This window comes from Orcinus orca, chromosome 10 (genome assembly GCF_937001465.1).
Source record: "Orcinus orca chromosome 10, mOrcOrc1.1, whole genome shotgun sequence".
NCBI classification, from domain to species: domain Eukaryota; kingdom Metazoa; phylum Chordata; class Mammalia; order Artiodactyla; family Delphinidae; genus Orcinus; species Orcinus orca.
Window position 1 is genome coordinate 13,482,741 of NC_064568.1, and position 23,419 is coordinate 13,506,159.

A 23,419-nucleotide genomic window follows, 5' to 3' on the forward strand; every position below is an offset into this window, starting at 1 on the left:
GATGAAAAGGCAGAGGGCTTTTCATCATTCATGTACCAGATGAAGGAACAAGATTAAACTCCAGGAAAACAACCGAATGAAGTGGAGATAGGCAACCTTCCTGAAAAATAATTCAGAATAATGATAGTGAAGATGATAGGGACCTCAGAAAAAGAATGGAGGCAAAGATCAAGAAGATGCAAGAAATGTTTAACAAAGCCCTAGAAGAATTAAAGAAAAAACACCTAGAAGAATTAAAGAACAAACAGAGATGAACAATACAATAACTGAAATGAAAAATACACTAGAAAGAATCAATAGCCGAATAACTGAAGCAGAAGAACGGATAAGTGACCAGGAAGACAGAAGGGTGGAATTGACTGCCACAGAACAGAATAAAGAAAAAAGAATGAAAAGAAACGAAGACAGCTTAAGAGACCTCTGGGACAACATTAAACGCAACAACATTTATATTGTAGGCGTCCCAGAAGGAGAAGAGAGAAAGGACCCAAGAAAATATTTGAAGAGATTATGGTGGAAAACTTCCCTAACATGGTAAGGAAATAGCCACCCAAGTCCAGGAAGCGCAGCGAGTCCCAGGCAGGATAAATCCAACGAGAAACACACTGAGACACATAGCAATCAAATTGACAAAAATTAAAGACAAAGAAAAATTATGAAAAGCAACAAGGGAAAAACGACAAATAACATACAAGGGAACTACCATAAGGTTAACAGCTGATTTCTCGGCAGAAACTCTACAAGCCAGAAGGGAGTGGTATAATATATTTAAAAGTGATAAAAGGGAAGAACCTACAACCAAGATAACTCGACCCGGCAAGGATCTCATTCAGATTCGACAGGGAAATGAAAAGCTTTACGGACAAGCAAAAGCTAAAAGAATTCAGAACCACCAAACCAGCTCTACAACAAATGCTAAAGGAACTTCTCTAAGTGGGAAACACAAGAGAAGAAAAGGACCTACAAAAACAAACCCAAAACAATTAAGAAAATGTTAATAGGAACATACATATCGATAATTACCTTAAACGTGAATGGATTAAATGCTCCAAGCAAAAGACACAGGCTCGATGAATGGATAGAAAAACAAGACCCATATATATGATGTCTACAAGAGACCCACTTCAGATCTAGGGACACATACAGACTGAAAGTGAGGGGATGGAAAAAGATATTCCATGCAAATGAAAATCAAAAGAAAGCTGGAGTAGCAATACTCATATCAGATAAAATAGACTTTAAAATAAAGAATGTTACAAGAGACAAGGAATGACACTACATAATGATCAAGGGATCAGTCCAAGAAGAAGATATAACAATTATAAATATATATGCACCCAACGTAGGAGCACCACAATACATAAGGCAACTGCTAACAGCTATAAAAGAGGAAATCGACAGTAACACAATAATAGTGGGGGACTTTAACACCTCACTTACGCCAATGGACAGATCATCCAAACAGAAAATTAATAAGGAAACACAAGCTTTAAATGATTCAATAGGCCAGATAGATTTAATTGATATTTATAGGACATTACATCCAAAAGCAGTAGTTACACTTTCTTCTCAAGTGCTCATGGAACATTTTCCAAGATAGATCATATCCTGGGTCACCGATCAAGCCTTGGTAAATTTAAGAAAATTGAAATCGTATCAAGTATCTTTTTCAACCACAACACTAAGAGACTAGATATCAATTACAGGAAAAAATCTGTAAAAAAGACAAACACATGGAGGCTAAACAATACACTACTAAATAACCAAGAATCACTGAAGAAATCAAAGAGGAAATAAAAAAATACCTACAGACAAATGACAATGAAAACACGACGATCCAAAACCTATGGGAGGCAGCAAAAGCAGTTCTAAGAGGGAAGTTTATAGCAATACAAGCCTACCTCAAGAAACAAGAAAAATTCCAAGTAAACAATCTAACCTTACACCTAAAGGAATTAGAAAAAGAAGAACAAACAAAACCCAAAGTTACTAGAAGGAAAGAAGCCATAAAGATCAGAGCAAAAGAAAAATGATATAGAAACAAAGAAAACGATAGCAAAGATCAATAAAACTGAAAGCTGGTTCTTTGAGAAGATAAACAAAATTGATAAACTTTTAGCTGGGCTCATCAAGAAAAAGAGGGAGAGGACTCAAATCAATATAATTAGAAATGAAAAAGGAGAAGTTACAAAAGTCACTGCAGAAATACAAAGCATCCTAAGAGACTACTACAAGCAACTCTACGCCAATAAAATGGACATCTGGAAGAAATGGACAAATTCTTAGAAAGGTATAACCTTCCAAGACTGAATCAGGAAGAAATGGAAAATATGGACAGACCAATCACAAGTAATAAAATTGAAACTGTGATTAAAAGTCTTCCAACAAACAGAACTGCAGGACCAGATGGCTTCACAGGTAAATTCCATCAAACCTTTAGAGAAGAGCTAACACCAATCCTTCTCAAACTCTTCCAAACAATTTCAGAGGAAAGAATACTCCCAAACTCATTCTATGAGGCCACCATCACCTTGATACCAAAACCAGACAAAGATACTACAAAAAAAGAAAATTACAGGCCAATGTCACTCATGAATATGGATGCAAAAATCCTCAACAAAATACTAGCAAAAAGAATCCGACAACACACTGAAAGGATCATACACCATGATCAAGTGGGATTTATCCCAGGGATGCAAGGATCCTTCAGTATACACAAATCAATCAATGTGATAAACCATATTAACAAATTGAAGGAGAAAAACCATATGATCACCTCAATAGATGCAGAAAAAGCTTTTGACAAAATTCAACACCCATTTATGATAAAAACTCTCCAGAAAGTTGGCATAGAGGGATCTTACCTCCACATAATAAAGGCCATATACGACAAACCCACAGCAAACCTCATTCTCAATGGTGAAAAACTGAAAGCATTTCCTCTAAGATCAGGAACAAGACAAGGATGTCCATTCTCGCCACTGTTATTCAATGTAGTTTTGGAAGTCCTAGCCACAGCAATCAGAGAAGAAAAAGAAATAAAAGGAATAGAAATTGGAAAAGAAGAAGTAAAGCTGCCACTGTTTGCACATGACATGATACTATACATAGAGAATCCTAAAGATGCCATCAGAAAACTACTAGAACTAATCAATGAATTTGATAAAGTTTCAGGATACAGAATTAATGCACAGAAATCTCTTGCATTCCTATAGACTAACTATGAAAGATCTGAAAGAGAAATTAAGGAAACAATCCCACTCACCCCTGCAACAAAAAGAATAAAATAACTAGGAATAAACCTACCTAAGGAGGTAAAAGGCCTGTACTCAGAAAACTGTAAGACACTGATGAGAGAAATCAAAGATGACACAAACCAATGGAGAGATATACCATGTTCATGGATGGGAAAAATCAATATTGTGAAAATGACTATACTACCAATAGCAATCTACAGATTCAATGCAATCCCTATAAAAATTACCAATGGCATTTTTTACAGAACTAGAACAAAAAAATCTTAAAATCTGTATGGAGACACAAAAGACCCTGAATAGCCAAAGCAATCTTGAAAAAGAAAAACAGAGCTGGAGGAATCAGACTCCCTGACTTCAGACTATGCTACAAAGCTATAGTAATCAATACAATATGGTACTGGCACCAACAGAGAAATATGGATCAATGAAACAGGATAGAAAGCCCAGAGACAAACCCACACACCTATGGTCAACTAATCTATGGCAAAGAAGGCAAGGATATACAGTGGAGAAAAGACAGTCTCTTCAATAAGTGGTGCTTGTAAAACTGGACAGCCACATATAAAAGAATGAAATTAGAACACCCCCTAACACCATATACAAAAATAAACTCCATATACAAAAATAAAATGGATTAAAGACCTAAATGTAAGACCGTACAGTATAAAAATCTTAGAGGAAAACACAGGAAGAACACTCTCTGACATAAATCACAGCAAGATCTTTTTTGATCCACCTCCTAGAGTAATGGAAATAAAAACAAAAATAAACAAATGGGACCTAATGAAACTTAAAAGCTTTTGCACAGCAAAGGAAGCCATAAACAAGATGAAAAGACAACCCTCAGAATGGGAGAAAACATTTGCAAACGAAACGGATAAAGGATTAATTTCCAAAATATATAAACAGCTCATGCAGCTCAGTATTAAAAAAATAAACAACCCAATCCAAAAATGGGCAGAAGACCTAAATAGACATTTCTGCAAAGAAGACATACAGATGGCTAAGAAGCACATGAAAAGCTGCTCAACATCGCTAATCATTAGAGAAATGAAAATCAAAACTACAATGAGGTATCACTTCACACCAGTCAGAACGGCCATCATCAAGAAATCTATAAACAATAAATGCTGGAGAGGGTGTGGAGAAAAGGGAACCCTCTTGCACTGTTGGTGGGAATGTAAATTGATACAGCCACTATGGAGAACAGTATGGAGGTTCCTTAAAAAACTAAAAGTAGAATTACCATATGACCCAGCAATCCCACTACTGGGCATATACCCACAGAAAACCATAATTCAGAAAGACACATGCACCCCAATGTTCACTTCAGCACTATTTACAATAGCTGGGACATGGAAGTAACCTAAATGCCCATCAACAGACGAATGGATAAAGAAGATGTGGTACATATATACAATGGAATATTACACAGCCATAAAAGGAACAAAACTGGGTCATTTGTACAGACGTGGATGCATCTAGAGACTGTCATACAGAGTGAAGTAAGACAGAAAAAGAAAAACAAATATCGCTTATTAACGCATATATGTGGAACCTAGAAAAACGGTACAGATGAACCAGTGTGCAGGGTAGAAATAGAGACACAGATATAGAGAACAAACGTATGGACACCAAGGAGAAAAGTGTCCCCGGGGGGTATTGATGTGATGAACTGGGAGATTGGAATTGACGTAAGTACACTAATGTGTATAAAATGGATAAAATAAAAATAAAAAATAAATAAATAAAATAAGATGCTTTTATAAAACTGTATTTCCTCCAGTAGTCAATTTCTACTTGGACAACTTTGATTTTTAAAAAGTACAGATACTTGGAATGGCTCTGACTTTGATATGTCTTTTCCAAGTATGAAAATTTTAGCCATATAAAGGATTTGTCAAAAGACCCAGGAGAAACTATCTGACATACTGTGAAACACCAGCTCTTTTTACTCCTCCAAACTCTAAGAATTATAAGAACTACTGGAATGGAGTACTCTCAGTCTCTCTAAGAATATGCTTTGGTAGAGAACTGAGAAATTGGAGAGAAAGGAGAGTGTTGGGAGGGGAAAAGCGCATGAGGGCTGAGTAATGGAGAGAACCATAGTTCCAGGCATGGGTAAAATCTGTCAAAGGTGTGGGTGAGAGAATAAAGGAAAACTTCACTAAAATAAACAGTATACTGCACAGTTTTGTCTTCTGCTGGCTCTCATTCTTAAATGACGTACTTAATTGACTTGTAAGTCACATTGTAAGAAACCTGTCTTAAGACTGTTATTTGGAGTAGCAATGGGGTGGCGGTATAATGTTAATTTCTGTTTCCATGTGACATTGTACATATATTCCATCACTGCTAAAAGCAGAATTGAATGATATTGCTCAACCATTTCCTTCATTACACAGTGTATCTGTCATATTCACCTCTAAATACATATTTTCAATCCTTTTAGAAAGTAGACACTCGATACTGATTCTGTTCCAGATCACTTGTTAGTAATGATACTTATGGAAAACCTTGGCCTTGCCAAGATGAAAAGCAAATAAAACATTCGTGACAAGGTTTGCAAAATACAAACCAATGTATATTTGTGCTTGGTGTTCAACATTAAATCATGCACAATAAAGACATATCAGTAACTTGTATTTTAAGTAAAATACTTGCATGTTTGATTTTGGAGCACACTGAATGAAGATTACATACATGACTTTTACAGACATATATAAATTTAAAAATGTTTTTGACTAAACATTTACTGACAATGTTCAATTTATGAATAATATTTAGTCAGTTGCTTTTTTGCACTCTTTCATCATTCAGGTCAAGGAAGATAATTTTGTGGCAGTGACAGTATCTTATCTTTATTTTTTGCTTTCAGAACACTAACATGTTTATATCCTTCCTCTAACCTATTTTCAACTGGAAAAAGAAAAGGTAGTCCCAGTAGAATACCTGCAAAACATCAAATACACAGGAGTGGTAATCAAATGTAATCCAAACAGCCTTCCAAGGTGCACACTGCATGAATAACATCACTCTCCCCAGTGCATTCATTCAGCCTCCTTTCCAATAGGTGTTCTGATACCGGTCACCACATTCAATGATAGTAAAGATCTATTTCCAATACGGGCATGCTTTACAGTCTTGACTGGCACTTCCCGGGATGAGAAAATACAAGTTTGATACCTTTTTGCATCTATAACTTTTGGGTTTTACGGACTGGTTGACAAAGCCCACCCACAGTTTTCTTTATTGCCATGCAAATATTCTAAGCCCCCAAAAGCCTGAGCTGGGATTCAATTAGATTTTTTCCCCTGATATACTAACTAAACTTGTTTGTCAATATACCATATCCAAGTTGCATGTATTTTGCTCTTAATAAGAGGAAAGGACATATTCCTTGTTTCGTTTTTTATAGACAATTTAACTTCTTGTCTGGTATTCAAATCTTTAATCATTGGATGGTGTGCCACTATTGAGTTTGGAGGAGAAGGACTAAAGCTTTAGGAGATACTTATTTTCTAGAGAGTAAAACTGAAGAGGTAGTTTAGATGAGTAAAACGATTCATTGAGAAAGAATTTTACTTTATAGCTTTTAACATATTACCTTTAAAACTTCACCATATTTCAGGGTTGATGAAGTTTAAACATATTAGTTAAAAATCTTCAGTTTGGACCCCAAAATGACACTCCCAGGTATACGTCCACACAAAACCTGTAGTCAAATGTTCATATAGGCATTATTTACAATAGGCAAAAAAGTTAAAACCACCCAAATGTCCATTAACTGAAGAATGGATAAATAAAATGTGGGATATCATGCAATGGAATATTATTGGGCCATAAGAAGAATGAAGTGCTGACACATGCTACAACGTGGGTAAACCTTTAAATCATGATGCACAGTGAAAGAAGTCAGTCACAAAAAATCACATATTATATAATTCCTTACATATGAAATATCCAGGATAGGCAAAACCATAGAGACAGAAAGTAGATTAGGGCTAGGAGAGGGTTCAGGAGAAATGAGGAGTGACTGCTAATAGGTATGGGGTTTCTTTATGGAATGATGAATATAGAGTTGACCCTTGAGCAAAATGGGTTTGAACTGTGTGGGTCCACTTGTACTCAGAGTCTTTTCAATAGTAATACTACAACACTATACAATCCACTGTTGGTGGAATCCATGGATGTGGATCCTTGGATACAAAGAACCAACTACAAGTTATGTGCAAATTTTCAACTGCATGGAGGGTTAGCACCCCTAACCCTCACACTGGTCATGGGCCAGCTGTATTCTCAAATTGATTCTGGTGATGGCTGAACAATCCTTTGAATATACTGAGAACACTGAATTGTACTTCCTAAATGTGCTAATTATATGGATTATGAATGAATAACTCAATAAAGCTCTTTAGAAAATATCTGGTTGAGAATTTTTTCTTTCTAATTTTCACAGTCTTTTCAACAAGGTCATACATTCACAGTGGTTTTTAACAATAGAAATCTTTTAAAATAGAGAACTGATTTTTTTTTTTTAATTTATAAAGGAGAATTGCTTTGATGAAAGTTGAAAAAGGTAGTTATTCACCTTGATTTCTAAGTACTCAGATGACTACCTAAATATCCACCTATTATCTGAGGACTCTGGGTAAAATAAGCGTTAGGAGACCTACACTGGCCATGATATTTGCACCTCTTGGAGACACTCTCCATGCTGTTGTTTACGCTCTGTTGCCTTCCTGATCTGAAAACCTCCTCATATGACACTGGATTTTATTACAGGGGTAATCTTTTGTAAGTTCAAAGCCAAGGTCGTGTCCCTTCAGCTCAAATCCAGTCCTGAGGCATAACTCTTTCAGAAAAGATCATTCCACACTTGCATCACAAAGACTCTGACACATGTCACAATGAAGCAACTTCCATTAAGTTGCAGCAATGAATGTCCCTTCATCTGACGGACGCTGAAAAATTGTTCTATCTTTCCCCATTCCCATGACAGCTGTCACCATGTCATATATAGAGAAAAGTTTAAAAAAGAAAGGCCTCTCACTTTCCCGACAGTTGTCACCAGTAGCGGCAACATAATATGCAATGTTACCAAGGGGAAATAAACACTGAATAAGAAACTAGACAATGCCTATATTGGAAGAGCCCACATTTTACTTTCATAAATCGTAGGATCAAAGGGAAACAGTAGTATCATTTATAATACTTCAGAATATCCCCTATGGAGTTTATCTGTCCTGTCTCCAGTATACATCTCAATTCCTATCGTTCTGGAGAGAGCATCTACCCCAGATAAAGCATTCAAAATATTTCACTTCACATGTCTTTAAATAACTAACTACAAGACTGGGGTGTCAGGGAAAGATGTATCGGATCAATTTAGGATGGAAGGCAAAGATTTAGGGTGTAAAGCAGTGTAACATAAAATGAGGCAAAAACTTTTAACTTGACAGGTTGATAGACTTGTTGATCTAACATATTTTCTTTTCTGAGTTCAAATAACAATAAAGTGATAAAAAGATGCCCAAGAAAGAATTCCTTAGTTATAAAATTCAGTGTGGGTGGAAGGAGGAGTTCAAACTGGTCTTTACTCTTATTATTCAAAAGCAGTGCAGACCCCCCCAACACTGGCATCATTTGGGAGCTATTTATAAATTCAGAATTCAAGCCTCACTCCAGTCCTGCTGAATGAGAATCTGCATTTTCATACTTTAATGTCTGAAAAGCACTGTCCACGCTATTTTCCCACTCGGGTCACTATTCAATGTTTGGATTCTCGGGCCATGGAAACAATTCATTTCTTACTAGTTACAGCTATTAAGTAATATTGACATGAGAAAAGAAATGTAATGCAACACAATACATACCCTATTGTTAAATTAACTAAAAGTTCAAAACATCAGATTTCTCATGTGACAGCTATGCTAAAGCCTTAATATCGAGGGCAGGTTAAGAGATATTCTAAATCAATTGATATCTAAGACTACATGATTTGTTACAGTCTCTATGGAAAATGAAACAAGCTCGTTAATACTGACTACAGATCTTTAAAATACTACATCAGTTTGATACTGAGGCAATTTGAGGTTGATGCTTACGCAAATGTGACTTTGCCTAAGAAGGTGGTGTTTCTAGATGATGAAAAGGAAGGGGCTTGTATTGTGCCGGCAGGTAATGTAATATGCTTTGAACTGGCCAGTCACATATTTCATGTGTATAACAACTGCTTAGGCAGGTCACATGCATACCCAATTCAATGATGTCTGTAGAGGATTTGCCTGCCTGGTGATGGTAAAAATAAACCCTTGAGTGCTCTGTGTTTAATTAAGAAAGCAGATTTGGAAAGCCATTGAGCCTTTAGGCTCTTAACATGAAGAATCATCCCACTCATCACTTCCTAGGACCACATGAGGTCAGGACCACTGTACCAAAGCTCAGAGACAACGTTCTGTGGTGATTGAAGCACTACTACTTCTGTGCCTCTGAGAAAAAAAATGACATCAGATGTCCACACAATTCATCACTGAAGAGTGTTCAACCCTCAGAAAAAAGACAAAGCTGTCATCTCCTCAGTAAATCCCTCTAACTGGCTACTTCAAAACTTAGGTAAGCTCCCAGGTTACCAAAGGGAAGTTAAAAGGGAGAGAAAAGTCAATAGCCTTGGGGAAAGAATTGATAAGGCAGACAGGCACTATATAGTCTAGTACCTATTTTCATTTTTACACACTGAAATGAAATAGTGCACTAAGAGCCCCTTTTCACTTAGTTGGCATAATATTTACTTCCTAATTATTATCTTTAATACTAACAGCACTTTGCAGTTATAAAAACATCTTGTTCCAAAAAGCTCAAAATGTTTCCTCACATATCAATTCAACTCTGCTTAAGACCATGTCTCAGGAAGGGATGGCTGTACCCATACCAATGGTATAAATATAGTTATAAATGGGTTTCAAATTAGTCAATTCGATCGACTCCATCATTTAAGGTGGGTGGAAAGGAAACACCTAAGAAATAAGTGACTTGTTGGGTAGATAGAAGTCCAGCTTTATTCACAGAAGTGAAAAGAGGGGAAGGTTTGCCTTAGTAACTTGGGTGCCTAATTACAAAAAGCTACACTCAAATGTACAACCAAGAAGTCTGCTTCAGTGATTCAGCTATTTTAGGCCAACATAATTCTGAGTTCACAAAAACATCCAGAAAATTGTTTTGTTCCTTTACTTCATATGGCCTGTATAGGATCAATTTAAATACCACAGAAGTACTCTAAGCTGGAGAAATGAGCCAAAAGAGCAAAAGGAGGCAGTGGAGATGCCAAGAAAAGCCACCAAGGTCCCCAGCATAGCGTACAGAACCTCTCCTTCCCTCTCCTTCACAGGTTTTGCCCAGTGAGAATGGGCACACTTTGATAAGGACAGTGACTTTCTGTGTGTTTTATTCATCACCATATCTCTACACCCTAGAGCAGAATGAGGTAAATAGTAGATAATTTTAAAATGAATGAATGAATGAACTAGGCTGGCAATCATGAAGATGGGCCCACCTGCTGATTCTGTCAGCTGCACGGTAAGCAAGAAAAATGCAAATGCCTAAACATCAAAGCACTGTGTTCCTTTAGCAGATACAACCTGCAAAATGTCTGTTGTAAAACTACATAGCATATAGGCTGTGTCCTTGAGGGGAAAAACAAGTGAAAATTAGACCATCTTTTCTAATGCGATGTGACGTGTCTAATCTCACATAATGCAGATGTGACAGAAGCATCTGCAGGTTTCCTCTACCTGCCTGATTAGATATGTACTCTGTGTCTATGCAAAGTTATTTATTTTTTTTAAAAGGAAATAATCATCAACGTATCCCTTTCAACAGTAGTGTAAATCATGTTTGGCAACGTTATTGCCAAATTTAAATACAAAAATTACATGTTAGTAAAACCAGTCACTGTAATTGTAGTCTATCAAACTGAATAACAGGTATATTAGATCTACTTATTTATTGAATTCTGTGTGATTAACACCATACTTATACCTGTAAAATAATGAGTTCTTAAATCTGACCCCTACAAATTGACAATCTGGAGACATATTAATGGATCTAAAGAAGCTTTGTAGGAATCCTAACACATTTTGTTCTAGTCTCCCCTTAAATTCCTTTCTAAAAGTGCATAGAATAACTTATACTAGAGGATGTAAATTAAGAGTATAGATTTGAAAGCTGTCTCTAGTTGTGAAACAAGAAAAAATAAATAGAGGTATTTAACATGGGTGACATGTAGCAACACAGAACACACAATCCTACATGGCACTAAAGAGGGATACTCATGCACTGTCCTCAGCCAACTCTGTAGATGCTCTATTTTCTGACATCTGGTCTACCTCACTCATCTATGTTTTCAGCCTGGTATCAACAGGCCCTTTCTTTGGGCTTTCTGGCTCTCAGTAGCTTTCTAGTATTACGGCATGATCACAGAATCTAGAGAGCAATTCAAGGGTTACTCTCTTGCCAGAGAAAGAGCACCATGGTGTTCTGGAAATTCTAAGCTCTATTCCTAGTCACACTACTTATTATTTCAGATAAGCCCCTAGCCCTAATAGAAGAGAATCAGACAAGACAATCTGTAGAACATTTCCAGACTTAACATTCCATGGTTTCTTGTCACTGTTTCCTCATTTGCTAGGGTGGCCATTCTTGACCTATGACAGGGTCACCTGCATGTCCCCATTACAAGTTCTGCTACATACGAGAATGCCTTCTAAAATTGTTAATCAAAAATACTTTTAGAAAAACAGTTTTATCAATGTAGCCTTGCCCTAAGCAATTATACCTGTAAAATAATATATTTTATTTCCTAGTTACATATTTTTTTCTTTTAACATATCCATTAAAAGTATCTATCTATATCCTAAAGTCATCAGACATTCCATCAGCGGCATTTGCTTCACACTCTGGAAAAACTGCCATGTGGAGCCCAAAGTTTACTAAAATGGATATTTTAGAGAAATTATCAGAGTCTTAGCCAGACTTTCAAACAGGTTCCTAACTCTATGTTTCAGATAATTTTGATATTGAATACCTTCAGATACAAACTCAAGAATGTTTCCCAAGGGAAATATTTTAGTCTATCATTTTACATGAATATCTTGAATATTACTCATGTGTTATGAAATTAATTTGGAAAAAAATACCACTGTAACCAATGTATCATTCAGCCATACCCCTTGATGAACATCAGAAATTTGCAGATTTTAGCTTTGTTGTATATACACACACACACACACAGACACACAAAGACATACACACACACACAGACACATGCACACACACCACTTAGCTGAGAAACTGTTTTTCTCCTAATAATTTAGGTAAGAATGTTTAAAAGTAAAGTCATTTTTAAAGCTTTCACATCTCTTAGAGGTACTCGCATGCCACAAAAGGTACTTTCAACAAGAAATATAACACTACAGGAGAGGTTAACGACAGCAATCAACTGAATACCCTGGTGGATTCCTGCAGGGAGAGGTAGAGGGGGGACTCCAGGGAAGGACTGTGTCAGTCTAAATTTGCTGCTTTTCTTTGCTCTCAGCACACTGCCAGACAGCTGGATGGGAGAAAGAGTCACACACCTTGAATTACCAGATTCACAGTTAACACACACATCATAAAGATGCCAGAGACCATGTTTGAACACATGATTTGTTCTCTTCTGGGAGATGGTGCTTGTTTCCCCACCCAGGGTCGAGCATCATGCCTACCAACCTGAAAGGTGCACAAATGCATGGAATTCTAAGCAGCACGAGGCAAAGTTCTTGCAAATGACTGTGTGTAATTAGTGACATGACTCATTTAGAGGCTCTTGTCGGGTAGAAAAGGGCATTTATCTGACTGCTCCAGAGACCTAAACATTTTACTCTGGATACGATGCTTAGTAGAGGAAAAGTGAGGTGAAATGATTTCAAGAAATCCTTCCATATCATGGCGCATCACGCCCCACAATAAGAACGTTAAATTTACTTGTGAGCGGTTGAAGTGATTTAATAAAATCAAACTCCTAAAACTTCCTGGTCACCTCTCCTGGTACTCTTTGAGGTCGTACACATAAATGGTGAGTGGGGGTGTGTGTGGGAGATCAGAAACACAAAACTTGATAGAAAAATCAAGACAATTCACTAGCAACCTGTATGGACAGCTACACAATGTTTATGAATACTTACCACATGAAACATGATACCCATATACGCTATTCCAGAAGTCCTCACTAAGTAAGACGATTCACACTGATGCTACAGTACACACTCCATTTACGATAATTCTATTTTTAAAACTTGTTTGGGCAGTTAAGAGCCAAAGGCATTCCTTTTTCTCTGTGTCTCCTCACTGATTTAAATTTCTTCATCATTTGCACAGTAACTTAGCAATACCTATGCCAATTAATTTGGAATTAGTCCCAGTGCCCTGACACTTGGTATTTTTTCACTCACTCATCACAATACCCTCTTTCCTCTACTTCCTTATTTACAATGTTTTTTTGTGTTTTTTTTTGTTTTTTGCAGAGCACTCAAATTTCCATCCCTTGATATAGGGTTTCCTTCTGGCAAGCCTTAAATCTGCCTCCTCGAGTTCCCTTTGCCGAATGCGTGGCACAGTCAGCTTCTCTAAATTCTGACATAGCCTCAGAATCTGTTGCTCTGCATTTTATATCTAACCACAGAAATACTTTATTCCCTTGCAGCTCCTTCTGATATGCTCCCTTCAATATTAAATCATACTGGTCCTTCCTAGAAACAACAGAGACATTTCATGCTGATATGCAGAAAGACTCATTCCTACGTTGGAATATAAGCAGACAGGAAACCATGAACAAAACCTACTGCCACATCTGAGACTGATTTACAACTTTACTTTTTTAACTACACAATAAAACAGTCTGATAAACCACTGGAGCTATTAACTAAGTGATAGTGAATTGAACATCTCAACTCATCAGATCCACTGGTTTAAAACCAAAAGTAGTGCCCCTGAAGCTGCCTGGTAACTTTATAATCAGGGATTTGAGAGACACAAATTATCAGACATATCTGTCACCATAATATTTTTTTGCATAGAAATAGTACTTAAGTACAAAATCATTTTGGTCATGGAAGGATGCACAACTATAAAGCTGAGGAATTATTCCATGTTACTGATTCTACTTACTACAGGGCCCGCCACCTAAAAAGTCAGGGTATCTACCCAATTTTATGAGATGTGGAAAATTAATTTTATACTCTGCATGGATCACATCAAATACAGTCTATGAGTTCAATAAGGAATAACATTAATATTCAAAATAAGCCACATAGACAGAGATGTCCTAATAGTGAAACTTGAGAGAAAAATTAATATTCCAACTTATATTTAAAAGCTGTCCTAACACTACCCTTTTCTGGAATAAGCAGCAAAGCCCATCCAAGCTATTAATGTCATCGAATGGTCACTTAAAATCCATCTCATAGTACACACACTGGATGTTAAGATATATATATATAAATGTTGTAAAGTGTTAAGTAGAATATTAGCCTGCAATTATTTTGTGCCATTCCAGCTATTCAGTCAATGTGTATGCTCATTTCATTTACAAGTGAAAGAAACAAAAAACAGTGTCATCCTTGTATTACAAATATCAATTCTGAAATTAATTTAGCTTCTTCCAGTACTTGTAGTGAAGATGATCAAACAAAATTTACTCACAATTGGGTTTGAGTACATCAAAAAGCCCCAGAATCACTAGTGATGGTTCAGTAACTTCATCATTTGTCGATTTTAACTGACAGTCTTATCTCGTAATGAACAGTTCTAAGATTACAATAAACATAGAATGAAGAAAATTTTCCATGAAGCTCTTTTTCTTTTAACGCTCTTGGATGCTACAAAGTTGCCTGCATGATTATGCTGTCAGGTATATATTTCATACTAAAATCATTTATGGATTTTTATTTTCTATACCATTTAACAAGACTGTCATTTTTCATGGAAAAATAAAATCCTTCGGTGAATAGTTTTTCCCTTTTTAAAAATCAAGCTCTTTAATATCCTGCAAAACTGAAGTGGATTCTCATTTGTGAAATTTTGTTTTTGTTTTATTTTTAAATTAAATGTTGTCAGCTGAATACATTAGGATGAATCCTGCTTAGTCACCTTCAATTTAGAATATAAGATAAATTATTCCCTTACTTTAAAAATTAACATGGGAAGTCTACACACACATATATACACACCCATAACTTTCAGTGTGCCTTCTGCACACACCTGCCTAGGACTAAGTAAACATAATACAAAACAGAGCCGTGTATCAGTGTATCAATTATACCTCAATGACCTCTCATAAGAAAAGGTGGCAAACAACTTCCGCAAAGAACAGGCGATCCTAATCTTGTTTCTGTTTGACTTTAGAATAAGTCACTAATGAAAAAACAGAGGAGGGAGGCAGGAAAAAAGGGAACCAGGGACAGGGTAGAAAGAGAGGGAGTGGAGATAGAAGAAGGAAGGAAGGAAGGAAGGAAGGAAGGGAGGAAGGAAGGGAGGAAGGAAGGGAGGGAGGGAGGGAGGGAGGGAGGGAGGGAGGGAGGGAGGAAGGAAGGGAGGGAAGAATAGAGGGAGGGAGGGAGGAGAAGGGAAGAAAAGGAGGAAGAAAGAAAAACAAGAATCCAATTTGTTTTGGATGACAATTATATCACATTTTGCCCAGTCCCGAGGCAATTTGAAGGGCTATCAGGAGTGAGTGAGAGGCTAGGATGAGGTGTCATGAGATCATGGATTTTCCTAACCCAGAGAGTATCTTAGAAATCATACCATTTTAACAGGGGATACTGATGCACAGAGAGGCGAAGTGCCTTTTTAGAGCTGGCACAGCAGCTGAAAAGAGGTTAACTTAAGCGTCTGCTGGGCCAGGTGAAAACCTAAGGAGCAGACACTGATATTGCAGCGTCGAGGTTTACTAACATTTAAAATATCCCCCAATTTTTTAGGTTATTAAAGTCATGCTTTTTCCATTCAACCATATTCACTTTTGAACGTCTCTTGGAAAGAGTTTACAGAACTTCCTGCTTCACCTCATATTTGCGGGTGCAACCCATCTAGCAGGGATAGAGTGCTATCTGTACGCAAAAAGGACCTGCTGACAAATGCTGCTGAGGATGCTGTGAAGTTCCCTCTGTGCTTAGCCCAGCAGCCCTGGGACAGACAGGACAGTGAGCAAGGGCCCAAAGCACAGCTGCCAGGGGGCTTTTCTCTCTTGCTGTGCCCCTTCTCACAGCATTCTTTACTTTGTTCAACTCTAGCAGCTTCTGGATGCTGAGGGAGCCCGGAACTGGGAACAGCCTGGAAATTATCTACAGGGCTCGTTTGGTGGATTTGTACTCACGCTTGCAAACGCATAGAGAGATAAACTCTTTTTACATACAAAATGCAAGACTTTTATTATCTTTTATAGCAGTGAAAATTTATTTTGAAGGCCAATCAAATCACCATGACTTTAAAAGCCCCTATTACAAGGTGTATGTAACACCCATCTGGCCTCCCCATCTGTCAAATGACCAGACCCTAAACTAACCCCTGAAGCATCCAATCCCCTTTTCTACAGATTAAGCATAACTGAGGATACAGTGTCCCAGTTTTTATTAAATAGTTAAAATATTTCTAAATAATAGGAGCACACTATAAATCTTGCAAATATCTCTTGGAGCTTTGAGGTGACCAGCCGCAAAAAAAATAATTTTAACATCACAGGAGTTGACATTTCTAAATGTTTGAATGAAAAAAAAGAAGTCAAACTTAACTACTTCAGAAGAATACCTCTCTACAAAGGGCAAAAGTTCCTGCTAAATATATACATACACACACACACACACATATACATATATATGTGTATATATACACACACATATATACAGAAGAATTCAGGAGTCACACACAAAATTGAACTTCAAAAGAAAACAGCACATACTAAATTATCTAGACACAAAACAAACGATTGTACAAAAATCACTGGACCTTAACTACTTCTATTTCTGTTCCTTACACCATTTTAAATAAGATCACACCTCTGCGAGATCACATACTTGCACTAGTTAGAAAAACACAAACTACTATTTAAAATATAGCTGAGACTTCCTCAGTAACCATCACTCACACAAGTCAGCTCAGTTTGGGAAGAGGCATGAGGCCAATCTTTTGCTTAGGGGAAATGTAACTAACCATCAAATCCACTTGCCATTATTTCAGATTTCCATATTTCAGACCCTTAAACACACTTACTTTTTTCCAGAGAACAGAATTCTCCTCAAGGACAGCCCTGGGACTGTTGGCTACCCAGAGGTACCACGGCCATTCTCCTTTTGCTTCATCTTGCCAGATGTTAAGTGCTCTTTATTGGTTTGTTAACTTCTCCCCTCCAAACCTCAAGCTCTGAAAATGCCGGTGCTCATGTACACAGCCATCTATTTTGAGTCTTCTCCCCCTTGCATCATTCCCCTCAACCAAATCTAATGAGAACATCCTCTGTCCTCACCAGTGAGACACTTTGATACTTCACAGCCTGTGGTTTCTCTCTGCTTTGAAACTTACTGCCTATTCAGAAAAATTGTATTTCCACTCCGGAAACGGCGGGATCCTCCGGCTCCATGGACTCAAGCTCAATGAGGGCACTTCGATTCCCCTTTGCAGATAGGAATGATTTGAAGTTCACTTTGGTTCACCTCAGCTCTGGCCACTGGTTCAAGGAGTTAAAGCCTCTTATATTCAAATTCTATTCTTCCAGCAGCTCAATTATTCTACTTTCAATCCAGGAAGAAAAGTGTGGTTTATATTTAGGTTAGGGGAAACCCAGGCCAAAAATCCGTATATCCTTTTCCACAGTGATAACGATCTTTAATTTCACTAAGCCATTGATCATTTGGAAGACACCATGCAAACATTATTAACAATATTAATTTCTAATATCATTTTTATGATGAATTCATCTTGCATAGATAACAAGTATTAATTTGATAGGTTGCATTTGGAGACATATGAAAGATAAATGAACCCAGAGCTGAACTGATACTTTTTGCTTTTTTAAATTTCACATCTCCATAAAAAGTAGTGCATTCAAAAGCAAAAATGGGCTAAACATACTCTTATTTTTCAATACCATCCCTTAGAATGAAAAAAGACACATATACTTTATATTTGCAAATATTCCTAATAGTTACCCCCACACCCCGCAAAGTTTCTAAATAGCATGCACCTGAAAAACAAGAGAAACTTTCCTGTTTCTGCATTTCTTAGTAGCAGGAGAGAGCCACAAAATAAACTATCTTAAATAAATTCTGGAAACACTGACACAAGCTTCTTTTATACAGAAATGCAAGTAAGATGATCTCTTTACATATATGCATTACTTCTACTTACATTTTTCTTGCAATGGCCAGAGATACAGAAGATAAATATATGCTCTAGCCATCCTGAGCACCACAGACAATGCACGCATGCTTCCAAATTTCAAACAAAGCCAATAATTTTTAACTTCCATAAAAGCGTTCTAAAAGGTCTCTTATTTCCTTGTAGGAATCAATTATAAAAGAGATCTGACAGAAACAGCAAGCTCTAAACAGATTACACTCTGTCTCACCAGCTTGATTCAACAAAGAGCGATGGAACAGAAAATCAAATGCAGCTTGCAAAGTCACATTCACATGGAGCTGTAGGGAGGAAGAGGGGGAGAGAAAAACCTGGTACTTACAGACTGCAAAGTAAAATGTCCCAGTTTCGCTTTCCATGTTACAGCAAATCAAACAGAGATTTCAGCTCTCAGCAAGTCCCTGCTTCCACTACACTGATCATCCACGCAGAACAGGCCCTTATGGATTGCTTAGGCAGCTGGGAGATAATGGGACCATATCCTCATCTGGGACTAGAGATGCTGAACTGCTCTCCGCTGTGCACTGCATGGCTCTCTGCCAGCATTAATCAAGGAGGACCCAGCTTTGTGGCTGTGTTCCCCAAAGGATCGACATAATTAGCGCATGAATCAAAAACGCACACTGGGAGAATCACACACATCTCTAACTGGCTCTGCTCACATCGAACCTGATTAGGAAATCAACTTGGTTCCCCGATCAAATGTGTTCAACCTTTCAAAGATATGCAGAGACTCGCACAGCTGTTTATAGATTTCAAGGGGCGGGGGGAGAGTTTAAGGCTTCCTTCCCAATGGGCAATTTATGTAATTCCTCAACTATAGAATATAATTACACTGGTTGTTAGGTATATATGGTGGGTTTGCCCTGTGATTTGGTTTGTCTGTTAGGGTTACTTGCGGCTCCCAGGAAGCTTACAGGCTGCAGCATTGCCCCTCTGGATTATATGGGACACGTGTGCCCATATTCTTTGCAGATCTAGACTTTGGGGAGACTGGTTAGACTCAAAATAGTCTCTTTGCGGGCATTTTATGTCTCCAAATATATGTTTCTTCTTGAGTCCTAGAAGTCCAGGGCATTCAAAGCAGAGGGTTTGGCATGGAACTCAGGACACCAAGTATTCAAAAGGAACTGGTAATGTTGATTCCGCTTGTGTAACTGGAATAACACTCTTCTTTACTCTGTCTGCACGGTGATACAGTCAGGAGTTGCAAACTAGTAGCCTGTGGACATGCTTGGTTCGGCAAGAGAGAGATTTTAGAATTTGAATGTGAACATTTTTAAACAGAACATGTGTTCTGCACTTTACCAAACCTGTGCCGACTCCTGCTTTTGCTCATATACGCTACCTGCCAGCCCTTGAAGATATTTGCTTATGTAAATTTGACCTTAGTTAAGCAAGTGTGGGTTAGAGATGCAAAACTTTCCATTTCAGAGAAAGGAGACAGCTCTTGTGTCACTCATCAAAGGCTGTGATTAAGGCACCCATGTGATAATTTAAAGTTCCAACACACACAAAAAGTTGCTTATAATTAATAGGCCTGTGTGATAAAGACAGGGCAGATATTAGGAGGAGAGAAACCCTGAGTTCTTATGCTCATCTTGCTATAAAAATCAGACGACCTACAGTATGACTGCACCTCTCTGAGCCTTGTTTTTCTTACCTGTACAATGGGGCCTTGGTCCAGATCTCTGAGGACTCTTGCAGATAAGACAGTCTACTATTGTTCTAAGAGCTAGAAAGTGGATCTCCGAAAGAATAGTGTTTATACTTCATAGCAGCGACCTGAGGAACGGGAATGAAATAAATGTATGCTTTTTTTTTTTAAACTGTCCTCAATTGGGAGGTCTCTGTTACCTTTGAGGGTCCCATGAGAAACTGGCTGATACGCAGCTGTTTTAGAGAACTAGAGGCAGCATGATCGATGTGAGTAAATTATAAATGTGTAAAAGGAAAAAAAAAAAGGCCGGCCAGAAGATGGTTTGGGCTATTTCTACACACACTATTTCTGCCTGAGAGTAAAACATCTGGATGAAGAACCAAAAGTCTGGTCAAAATGTTTTGTCTTTGTGGTGTCAATCACCAGATACTTTGATTTGTGAGGAAACAGTCTTTTTATATTTAAATGGGATTATTCCAGCTTACTTTCTTACACTCCTACTATCCAAAGTAAAGAAAGATAGGGTTTCTCTTCACATTGTCAGTCACGCCATCTTTTGTGGGAAAATATGTATCATCAAGGTCAAGACAATCCAAACTGTCCTAGGGTTTTGATACTGGTCTCAGGGAATCACAGAAAAATGGATCCACACTTTTCTGATGCTTTACTCAATAACTAGAAAAATAACTCACCCAAAGGACACAAGATTTTGCAAAAGATGTATGCTACCAGATGTTTCTGTGTCCATTACCAACTCATTCCAAACTAGATACAAGGCCTCAAGTAGACTTACTATCAATAGTTAATAATAACAATATACAAAGCGAGGGATGATGAAACTATAATTAAACTTAAAAAAATTCACCAGACTTCTGAGTAATTTTGTGTTGGTTCAATACGTTTGTTTTTGCAACTATTTTCAATCCAATTTCTTTAAAGTAACCCATTTTAAAAAAAATTCTTGGGGTATTCTTGCAAATTGGCATAACGTAAAATGACTGGCAACAAATTTCATGTTTGTTATTTTTATCTGGCTCATTATTATTGAGACTTTAGCACATCTACTTCACGTGGCTCATGTGAGGTGCTGACAAAAACAGGTTAATTAAATAGCAATTGTGCATCTCAGTTATATTAGCAAACGTATTGCTGCAGCAAATGAAAACAGGAGCAAATTAAAATACAAACTGTTTATTCAGTGGTACAGTCAAAATAAATAGTTTAATTAGTTTTAAGTTGTATTCAATCTCTCTTTGCCTGGTAATTACTTTGATTCATCTTTGATTATGGTATGTGATAGATTCACTTTGACATCATGTGATTTGCACTTGTTTCTAATGGTAGGTGATAATTATTAACTAAAAATCTCTAACTTCCATCAATTCTTCATACACTACTCCCCTGAGACATATCATTTAAAATATGGTTTATAAGAAAAACCTAAATCTGGGAAATGTCTGTGTTTTTTTTTTTTTATTTTAAGGTCAAAGCCAACATTAATGGCAAAATAAATATAGCAAAGAGAGGGAGTAAATGACCAAAATGATTAGTAACTGCAAACAAAAGAGACTGTCTTCATACAGTAGGACCTGATATATTACCCCAGAACGTATTTTGGAAGCCAAAAATATACAGTGATTGTTTTAGACTTTATGTCGTAACTCCAAGAAAGTGCATCTCTTTGGAATTGTCAACAATCTACATTTTTAACAACACTCTTGTCAAGGCTAATAAGGACCTGGGGAATGGGGCCCCTGAGGTCTTTTTCTGGCCACAACACAAGATTCAGCAAGTTAAATACAGTTCTGAGCTTCAGCAAATCTAGGGGGAAAATGAAAGTTATGGCAGTAATTTCCCAACAGGTTGAGGCTTAATCAATATTTTTTAATGCTTTGGAATCTTCAGCAGTAAGTCACTTGATGTGCATATAAGTGCTCATTGCTTCTTCTACAAAGTATTCATACTTCCTATTCCTTGCCTCTCTCACTAAAAGTCAGAGCCAAAAGCTGAGACAACTGACATTTCTCCAGCTGAGAACAAAATTTCAAAGGAATGGACGGTTCAGAAATCACTGCCCCAGGGCACCCACTGGAATGACAATCTAAGCAGCTTGACTGGACTTCCTTTTCTAACTGAAAGTGATGGAGCCAGTAAGAAATTAATCAAGAAACAAGCCACAAGTATGGATCCACAAGAAAAAGTGTGTAGCCATATTCATTTTCCAGGAAGTAATCAGACTGTTGTAACAGTAATCCACTGAGACCAGGGTCACAAAATTAAAACAATCTGTAGAGAAAATAGCCTATTTTGAAAATTATGTCACAATGACATCAAATTGACCTATAAGCTAGATTAAAATGCAGTATGCCTCAATATTTATCTACCACCAACTGCTCAGAAGTTTGGAGCCATCGTTAGCAAAAAGTGTCAGTTAATTTAAGGTGTGCATGCATGGGCCTATGTGTTTATGTGTGTGTGTATGTGTGTGTGCATACATGTGTGTGTGGAGAAAGATAAGGAAAGAGAGAGAGGAAGAGAGACAAAGTGTAGGCAAATGGTTTTGCAAGTGGTATTGCTCATTTACTTTTAGGGGTAAAACTGATTTATCCTCATTACACTGGCCAAAGAACACATACTGATTTTCTTACCATCTGAGAACAAAAATTCTTTTCCTCAGACGATTCTGATCTTTCTTACAACAAAAACGGGAAGTTTTAAAAGACGAGTTTTTGATTGTCACAACTCAGGGGAAGGGGGTAAGTGGCATCTGGTGGAAAGAGATATTGCTAAACAGCCTGCAATGCACCGGACATCCCCTCCCTCAAAATGATCTGTCCCACATCTGAGAAACCCTGACCCAAAGGAATCTTGATGGAGTCCTCATAGTTAAAATTCTTAAGAATTCAGAGCTAAGATGAAAAACTGACCAAGTTTAAATGGTATTGCTCTAAATATAGCTGCAGTAGCAAATGGACTGTTTTGCCTTGAACGTTACTTTAGACTTTCCAGTATGCTTTCACAAAAATTACAATATTCAGTACAAGAAGCTAGTCCAAAA

General features: G+C 37.3%; 1 protein-coding gene across 5 annotated transcripts in view; it reads right to left on the reverse strand.

The window, feature by feature from the left end:
* CNTN4 (contactin 4) overlaps window positions 1-23,419 on the reverse strand; it is a 966,359-nt gene that overhangs the window by 540,248 nt on the left and 402,692 nt on the right. Inside the window, exon 1 of one of the 5 annotated variants that reach the window (XM_049715561.1) lies at window positions 19,024-19,182. The exons of 3 other annotated variants lie outside the window; for them this stretch is intronic. The gene's annotated coding sequence lies outside the window, so the exon portion shown is untranslated. Of the gene's footprint in view, window positions 1-18,692; window positions 18,928-19,023; window positions 19,183-23,419 lie in introns of those variants that run through there. One more of the 5 variants, XM_049715563.1, reaches the window with a different exon arrangement.